The sequence below is a fragment of the Dipodomys merriami genome, unplaced genomic scaffold (genome assembly GCF_024711535.1).
Source record: "Dipodomys merriami isolate MVZ:Mamm:240054 unplaced genomic scaffold, mDipMer1.0.p SCAF_10, whole genome shotgun sequence".
Taxonomy (NCBI): Eukaryota; Metazoa; Chordata; class Mammalia; order Rodentia; family Heteromyidae; genus Dipodomys; species Dipodomys merriami.
Genome location: NW_027202271.1, coordinates 34099129 through 34108103, shown reverse-complemented (window position 1 = coordinate 34108103; position 8975 = coordinate 34099129). Strand labels below are relative to the sequence as shown.

Genomic DNA, 8975 nt, shown 5'->3' with positions numbered 1-8975 from the left:
AGAGGAGTGTTATGGCAATTAGGTCGTGTGATTACTAAGGCTGAGAAATTCTAAGATACACTACCTAGAAGCTAGATAATCAGAAGTTAATAGTTGAATGGAGGGTAAATTCAAAGGCCTGCTGAGGGCCTGGGAACTGAAGTTCTGCTGTTCCAAGACAGGAGAAGATGGGCGCTCCAGCTCCAGAAGGGCTCAAAGTCTTCTTCCTCCACCTTATGTCATTAATAGAATGGAAGATACCTGCCCATGTTGGGGTGCTGAATCTTTTTACCCAGTCTCCAGATTCAGATGTTATCTCTTCCAGATACACTCTCACAGACACACTCAGAATCTTTTCCCAGTGCCTGGCCCAGCCAAATTGGTACCCCAAATTAGCCATGAAATATTCCATAAATTAGTGCAATGCTTGTCAGACAAGACGTGCCCAAAAGAACAAGTAAGAAAAGTTAGCCCTTTACCTCATTACTCTGGACCTCAACTCTTTCAGGCTGTCTTTATAGGTTCATAGGTGGATCTGCATTTATTGACTCATGAACAATAGAGGATTTACTGAACTGTGAATCATGTTTTGCTTCCTCTGTGATTCTCTCATATTTGAAAGTGGAAACAGGAAAATCTTGTTTGTCCTCATCTGCCTGGGTCTAACTTATTCGATTGAGTGTATTTAAGGGGAGCACATTTGGGAAAGAAATCCTTGGGCTGTAAATCTCAATTCCTGACCCCATTTCTACGCTTTCCACTGTGCAGGAAATCAGTGATTACATTTCTGACCTTGGTGACCTTTTCGGTCTTGACTCATCCCATATGATGTCATAAGAAAATCATGGATCTGGTAAGTGGACATTTGATTTGTTTCTTGGTTTTAATAGTGTATGAGTTGGAATTCACTGAGTATTAATCCCCCTAGAAGGACAATTCCTGGTTACACATTATTTAGTCTGTACACTTGGGGAACTCAGAAATGTTTAGATATTCAGCTATTTCGTAAGCCAGATTTCTCATGTTCAGGGAATGTCTGCTGCTGAATCCTCTAATTTGGATTGGATTACGTACAAGCTTAGGCAACTCTTTTATGGAAGATGTTGAACAACAGAGCAATGAATCACAAGGCCTGGTCAACTTTGCCTTAGGTTATTCAGTCAGTCATCAAACACCTGCTACATAACAACTGTGTGTTGGGCACACAAATGCTTATGATACCATGTCTGCTCTCTGGTGGCTTGTCATAGGTTATATTTTGTGGCAAGAGAAGGAAACAGCCATTTAGCCATATATCTGGTCAATAAATATTATGTGACTCTGATCAAGATGCATTTTATTTATTTATTTTAATTCAACATCTCAAAAATCCCTTTGTACAACTACTTAAAGATAATAAACAAATAATATTTACTTATATGAGTTAGGCTCTAAGTTAGGTGTAGCTGATTTTTCAATGGAAAACTCAGATTTCTCCTGTCTTCTTAGACCTATTATTATGACTTACAGTGGAGAAAAACAGAAATGTAATAAATTTAAATTTGATAAATTTAAGTTTGTGACAAATGAAAGTGAACCAGTTTTACAATACATTGTGCTAACTACAATGTAAGGGAGCCACTTATGATGAATTGTGGTACATGAAATACAATAATTAAGGTTAATCTAGGTGAATCAATAGAGTGATTCATCAATACCCTTCCCTGCACACAGGTTTTTGCAAATGCAATTAAGAATATAGGTGGAAACAGCTATAGTAATATAATTGATGACTTAAGTGGAAGAAAACCTGTACATTAGAATCTGGATTTTGAATAACTGTTGACAGCTTAAAAAAAAAAAAAAAAAGATTGGGCATGGTGGTACACACCTGTAATCCTAGCACTTGGGAGCAGGAGACAGGAGGATCATGAGTTCAAAATAAGGCTGCGCTCCCTATAGAGAGATCCTGTTTTAAGAAATAAAACAATCAATCAAACAGAAAACAATGAGCATGTCAGCACTGACAACACAAAACAGTTAGAAAAGCAAAAAGGAAAGAAAAAGGAAAAAAGAGAAAGAGAAGCTATACAAATGAAAATGAAAGTCTGGAATCTGGTAAGGACTGGATTTCTCTTCCATCAAAAGGCCTTGCCAGTGCCTCGAAGAGGAGGGCATTTAGACCTGCAATTATTTTTATTCTACTGTACATATTCCCACTTACATTAACTGCAAGGAATGCATAGCTGTTTAATTCATTCCAAAGGGTTATATATTCCTTTAAACATTCTCTCATTTCCTTCATCAGATCCTGGGTTTAAAATACCATCCCAAACAAGACAATTTTTTTTTCTGCTTTGGGGAAATATCTGAATAAGTAGAACCAACTTGTGTCCTAGTAGGCAGGCAGCTGGGTAAAAAAAAAATCCCTTTGCCCATTTAGGTCTCGGGCCCATCACCTGGGAGGTGGGACTTCCCCTTTCTCCACGATGAAGACAAGATGGAGCCAGTTAAACCCAATTCTCTATCCACCACATGGCCAGGATGGTGCCTGTTAGACCCAGTATCTCCACTTCAATACTTATTTAATTCAGTCCATTTTCCAAAGTCTTAGTGTAAGGTAACAAAAACTTCATAACTCACTTAGCCTGACAATGAGCTGAGGGGTTACAAAAGGTGTAGGGAAGTTGACAATCTTGTGCTTTTCCAACCTGCCTTCTTGCCTTTGGTATGTGTGTTATGTGTTCCACCCCATCCTGGGATTCTTGATTCAGCTTTTGTGGCCCAGCAACCCTCTCATTGTGGCCCGTTGGCTTGGCATTCGGGTTCTGGTTTTCCTTCCAGGGCAGGGAACTCAGCTGGGCTATGTTCTAACATCTTGATTTTAGGCTGTCAGCCTTTTTTTTCTTTTTGGCTTCCTCATACCTAGGCTACCTCTGTAGGCAAAAGGCCTTTTGAAATCACAATACCTAAACTATTTCTAGTGTTCGATCATCTTGTTAGCCAAATCAGTTCTTCTTTGTCTTGCTGAGAACTCTTTTGTTATAAGCCATTATCTCTCCTTATCTGGTCCTCAGAGAAACATTATTCTCATAGGAGCAATTTTCTATTTTTCAAATCACTTTTCTTTCTAAACTTCCACTTTGCTTTATGAAGTGAATGAATGAATATAAAGCAACTTGAACAGTGGGGACATAAAGATTTGCATGAGACATAGTTATTTTCTTCATTTCCTTAATTTTTTATTGTTATTATAAAGATGATGTACAGAAGGGTGATAGTTACATAAGTCAGGTAATGAGTACATTTCTTTTTGGACTATGTCACCCCTTCCCTTGCTCTCTCCCAGTTTTCCCCCACCATCTTTGCCCACAAATTGTATAATTCATTTTCTTTTTTCCTTTTCTCCCTTCCTTTTCTCCCTTCCTTCCTTCCTTCCTTCCTTCCTTCCTTCCTTCCTTCCTTCCTTCCTTCCTTCCTTCCTTCCTTCCTTCCTTCCTTCCTTCCTTCCTTCCTCTCTCTCTCTCTCTCTCTCTCTCTCTCTTTCTCTCTTTTGTCGGTTGTGGGGCTTGATGCTGGGCCTGGGTGCCTCAGCTCTTTAGCTCAAGGCTAGCACTCTACCACTTGAACCACAGCGCCACTTCTGGTTTTCTGGTGGTTTATTGGAGATAAGAGTTTCACGGACTTTCCTGCCCAGGCTGGCTTTGAACTGCAATCCTAAGATCTAGCCTCCTGAGTACCTAGGATTACAGGCGTGAGCCACCAGCGCCTGGCTGTATAGTTTATTTTCAACATAGTGTTCAGTGATAATCATTGCTGTATTTGTTCACCCTTTGTCTCTCCATTTCTGTGCCTTCCCTTGTACTCCCAAAGACATAAATGAACAAACAGAAAAGCAAAGAAAAGCTGCAAAAAAGAAAAAAAAAGCTTCTTGTTTTCATTTCCTGGAGTTCATTTAGATAAATATTATGATCAAATATGATCAAATGCACATAAGCATTGTGCCTTTCTGTTCCTCTCCTAAGAGTGTCCTCCTTTTGTCTCAGTATGTGTGATGCCTAGGGACCTGTATAATTTATCATGTCCTCACATTTTAGATCTAGCTTCTGCATATGAGAGAAAACATGTGCCATTTGTCTCTCTGAGCTTGGCTTACCTCACTTCACATGATCTGTTCTAGGTCCATCTATTTTCCTGCAAATGACATATTATTCTTTCTAATGGCTGTGTAAAATTCCATTGTGTATAGGTATCGTATTTTTTGGATCCACTCATCTATTGTAGAGCATCTGGGCTGTTTCTACAACTTGGCTATTGTGAATAGTGCAACAATGAACATGGATGTGCAAGTCTTTATAGTATCCTGGCCTGTGCTGTTCTGGGTAGGTACCTAAGAATGGTATGGCTGGTTTGTAGGGAAGATCTACCTTTAGTTTTTTTTTTTTTTTTTGAGGAACCTCCAGGCCACCATCCAGAGTAGTTATACTAGTTTACATTCCCACCAACAGTGCAATAGGGTTCCTTTTCCCCCACATCCCTGGCAACTTTTGTTGTGGTTCAAATTCACAATGTTGGCTAATCCAACTGGGATGAGATAGAATCTCAGAGGCGTTCTGATTTGCATTTCCTTTGTGGCCAGGATGATGAGCATTTCCTCATGTGTTTCTTTGTCATTCTTGCCTCTTTCTGGGAAGTCTTTCCTAAGCATCTTTGCCCATTTAGTAATTGGTTTATTAGCTTTGGAAGGGGTTACTTCCTTGAGCTTGTTTTATATGTCCGATATTAGGCCTTTGTCTGATGTATTCCTGGTAAGATCTTCTCCCAGTCTTTTGGTTGTCTTTCAAATTTAGTAATTATGTCCTTTGCTGTGCAGAAACTTTTTAGTTTAATGTAGTCCCACTTGGCAAGTTTCTCTTCTATCTGCTGTGCCCTGGGGACTTTTCAAAAAGTTTCTGCCTATGTCTATGAGTTCTAGAGTTTTTCCTACTCCCTCTTGCAATAATTTTAAAGTTCAAGTTTGATGTTGAATACCACTAAAAGAGAGAAAGGAAAGAAACATGAGCACAGGTGGACTTATTTCTCTAGCATTAGTGGTTTACACATGATCACCAGGATATAAGGATTAGGTTAAACTTAGTGATATCCTTTTTCCTCTTTTCTTCCCTCACATCCTCCCAACTCAGCCACACATACCTCAGCCAGAAAGGTGACTTTATTTACCTTGAATGGCAATGATCTCATGTTCCTCTTCTTTATTTGTCACAGCCGAATAGTTCTTCTTCTTGTTAAATTATATGGGTTTTGGCAGTAATCTATTTTTTCTTTTCTATAAAAGTTTCTTATTGTGCCATAACTTGTTAACGATAGAAAGTTATGGTTATGCAAACTTGTATATACATTTACATGGCCTAGAAGCATTGTTTGCAAAACAGCAGATGTTCCTAATTTCATTCTCCCTCTGTCTTTTCTTTCAGTCAGGAGAGTAGTAGTATTTCCTTCCCTGAAACCCATCACACAAATAAAGTGTGATGAAAGAGTTTTCTTTGAAATGCTTTTTTGTTTTTTTTTGGCAGCGTGATATGAAACATCTTTTGTTGGCAAGAGACCTCTTCCTGAAAGACCTGGGTATGAGACAAAGGAGAGAGACCAGAAATGGACTGGCTAATTGGTAAAATCTGCTAAAAATTAAGAGCACATATAGAGTTGAAATCTTTTGGGTTATCCTTAGATGCCTGGCTAATCTTTCACTAAGGTCCAACTTTTCCTTTCCATGAGCTCATTGTTTAGAGTTGTGTGTCTGTATACTGACATGAACCACCTTCGCCATGCATCATTTACAACATTCAGTTTCAATTTCTTTAAAGTGGAGCAAGATCCGAAAAATACTTATGGCCTACACTGAGTACAGTATCTGTTGAACCTAGAATTTTAATGTATATTCCTCCCAATCTTTAATGGTTACCTTATCTATATCTCCATGAGTAGCAACTTGTTTTGACACATTCATAAATAATTTTACATAAACCTTACAAGCCATCTTTTTTCTTTGTGCTTATATTTTATCTGTTTGTTTTACATTTCATGCAGAGAGATAGTTCTGATTTCCAGTAAAATGTGCACAATAAGAAATGGCTTGTGTCTTGCTCTGTTTGTGCCCATTTTATCCTGTGACCAGAAGTACAGAGACTCCAGTGAGGAATCCATCCAAGGGTTTTAAAAAGAAACAGAAGAGTGTGCTATGTAATCACATGTCCCATTTGATGCCTACTATACTGCTTGGTTATGAGGAGCATCCTTTCTTACTCTCTGAGGGGTTCTGAGAGAGATATGGTATCATATTCTAGTGTTGATCAACCCAATTAGTTTTGGTACAATGGAAATAAAAGTTGATCAGGGGAATTACTATTGAATTGGTTTAAAGTTTTGTTGTAGCTGACTTGACAAAGGCTGGAAAATATTTTTCCAGCTGACTTGTTGAAACTGTGGGGATTGTTTAGAACTAAGAGTCCTTGGTTGAGAATGGGAAGGAGGCCAGAGCCACTGAATACCCCAGATGGCTACTGAGGGGGCTATGGTAGGGGTCTTCCAGGTCAGCAATGCTATATTGGATATAGGTAATAATTATGGATAGATCACTAAGGCTTTCATTAACCTGGGAATCACAAGTATGCTATCTCTCTGTGAAGTATGTATGTATGTGTGTGTGTTTTAAGTATTGGTAAATGTGGTTAATTGAAGATCATGTTAAAAGGCTTTTTCTTTCCTTATTAGCAATGTTGCTAGGTCTGGGTTTCCTCAACTTTGTTCAGTTTTTCCATCCTTCCTCCCTTAGTTCCACCCCTTCCCACACTTTTTTTTTGCAGTGTGGAGGGGGGAGGTCTGTGCTGATACTACCCCTTTCTTATCTGGATGGAGTAAATTTGCTCAAGATACATGGTATGCGTAATATATGGGCATTTCAAAATGAAATCACCTTGTGCAGATAACTGATGTTAATGAAAAGAAAAAAAAGGAAAGAAACCCTATATACAGCTGTCAAGATTCAGAGTGGTTTATTTTGTTGTTTTGCGTTTCATGGTCACATGGACAGAAAGTTAGATGTTGGATCTGAACCTTATTCCTTTGACTTGCTATCCTTGGCTTCCAAGCTGATCTTCTCATGCCTCTTCACTAAAGGATGGCAGAGAAAGAAGTTCTATGTACAGACTGTAAATAAAGGGATTAGTGCTATGGTTTTCAAGCTTTTGAAAATATCACAAAACCTGTTATTTAAATGAAATCTTGTGAAGAAGCCAAAATGTAAAATGGCTAAGTACAAAGCTGTTTAAAATAGATGGAGGGTGTTTCAATCATGTCTATTACTTTCCTACCTCTCATCCCTGAAGCCCCTCAAGGCCTGCTGACAAGCATGGTTCAGTGGCACAGATTAGTGTAATTACACATAACCATTGACTTCAAATGTCATACAAGGGATGTACATTGAGAGATCACTTTTCTTTCCTAGGCAGCCAGCATTAAGTTCCTTTCCCTGGAGCAATGGGACTATGATTCTCAGTTCATTCTCTGGTAATTTCTGATGTGTTTGTATATGCACACGCACATATACATATGTATTCATATACATAAATATATACGCGTATACCTATATATGTATATATGTGATCTAAGCCTAATCCCAGCATTGATAATGGAACACACACATACTCATTTAACTAATATACACAATGCTTACAGAGTGATGGACTGCTCTCTGTACTGTATACAGTGGTCAGAAATGGCTCCTATTTCTGGTATAAATAAGTTCCATATGTTGTCCTTTGTTTTTCTCTTGCTATTTGCTTTCCAGGGAGTGTCTTCTAATCAAATGTACATCAGCTTGTGTTACTATGACAAACTACTGGCAGTAACAAACTTAAGAGAAATGGCTTATTTGGGCTTCTAGTTTTGGAGGTTCCAGTTCAAGATCAAGTAGACATATTGATCTGAGCCGCTAGCAAGGACAGTCCATCATGGCTAGAGCATGTGTCAGAACAAAACTGCTCATATCTTGATCCAGAAGGCAAAGAAAGAGGACGGGGGGGGGGGGGGAAATTGCACAGTACTCTTTAGGAGGGGATACTTGGACCTCCTGCCAGGACTCTTCTCCTAAAGTTCATACCATCTTCCAGTAGTGTCACCACGGAACCAAAACTTTATTTAGCACATGAGTCTTTGGGGGTACATCCAATACCTAAGCTACAGTACCAGACTTTTGCAACAGTAGAGTTAATATCTAATATTTGAATTTGAAGAAAGGAGCCAAAGTCTGTACTCCATAGAGAAATGGCCTTATCAATGATTTGAGTAAAACAGTTTTAAAAAAGACTTTGGTCATTGGGTCTATACATAACTCACGAATAGACTTTGATGACCTCGGTAGCGCAAAAATTATTTTTAAGAGAAAAATGCTGGCATTTTGAGATGAATTTTATGTTACATTGCTTATTATGATCTGTGTACGTGTGTTTCTGACATCTTGTGCGTAAGGAAATAACGTTATCTATTTCCAGAAGTGCCTCAAATAACTTCTTTTTGGAAACGTTTCCCACTCATTATTGATGTCTCCTCATCATTTCCCATTGACAGGTATACTAGGTGCCTCCTGCTTCCACATACTGTTAACACATGTGAGATCATCTTGAAAGGGTTTGTGGAGGTCATAATATGAAGGGAAACATACTACCCTGTGGCCCAACTAAGGAGAAAACCACCACCATTGGTATTACCACCAGCTGATCCTGGTGTGTGGGGAGGTGAAGACTCAAGAAAGCTTCCTAGGAATCTCTTATGGGATACAGTGTCCAATTCTACAGTTTATGGTGACAGCTGGTCTGAGATTGGTAGATGAACAGGAGACCAGAGAAGAATCAACTTATATTCCTGACTCTAAATGAATCCATATTCCTTACATCAATTGACATCTAAAAACTGGATCTTTTCAATTCAAGTGACTCAAAGATCCCTGTAAGCATATCTTC

General features: G+C 38.8%; 1 long non-coding RNA gene across 1 annotated transcript in view; it reads left to right on the top strand.

The window, feature by feature from the left end:
• The first annotated feature begins 669 nt into the window (after window positions 1–669).
• Window positions 670–8975, top strand: part of LOC138837836 (uncharacterized) — a 45589-nt gene continuing 37283 nt past the window's right edge. Inside the window, exons 1-3 of the long non-coding RNA XR_011375466.1 lie at window positions 670–832; window positions 4208–4340; window positions 5532–5626. This is a non-coding gene — a long non-coding RNA (uncharacterized lncRNA). The remainder of the gene's footprint in view (window positions 833–4207; window positions 4341–5531; window positions 5627–8975) is intronic.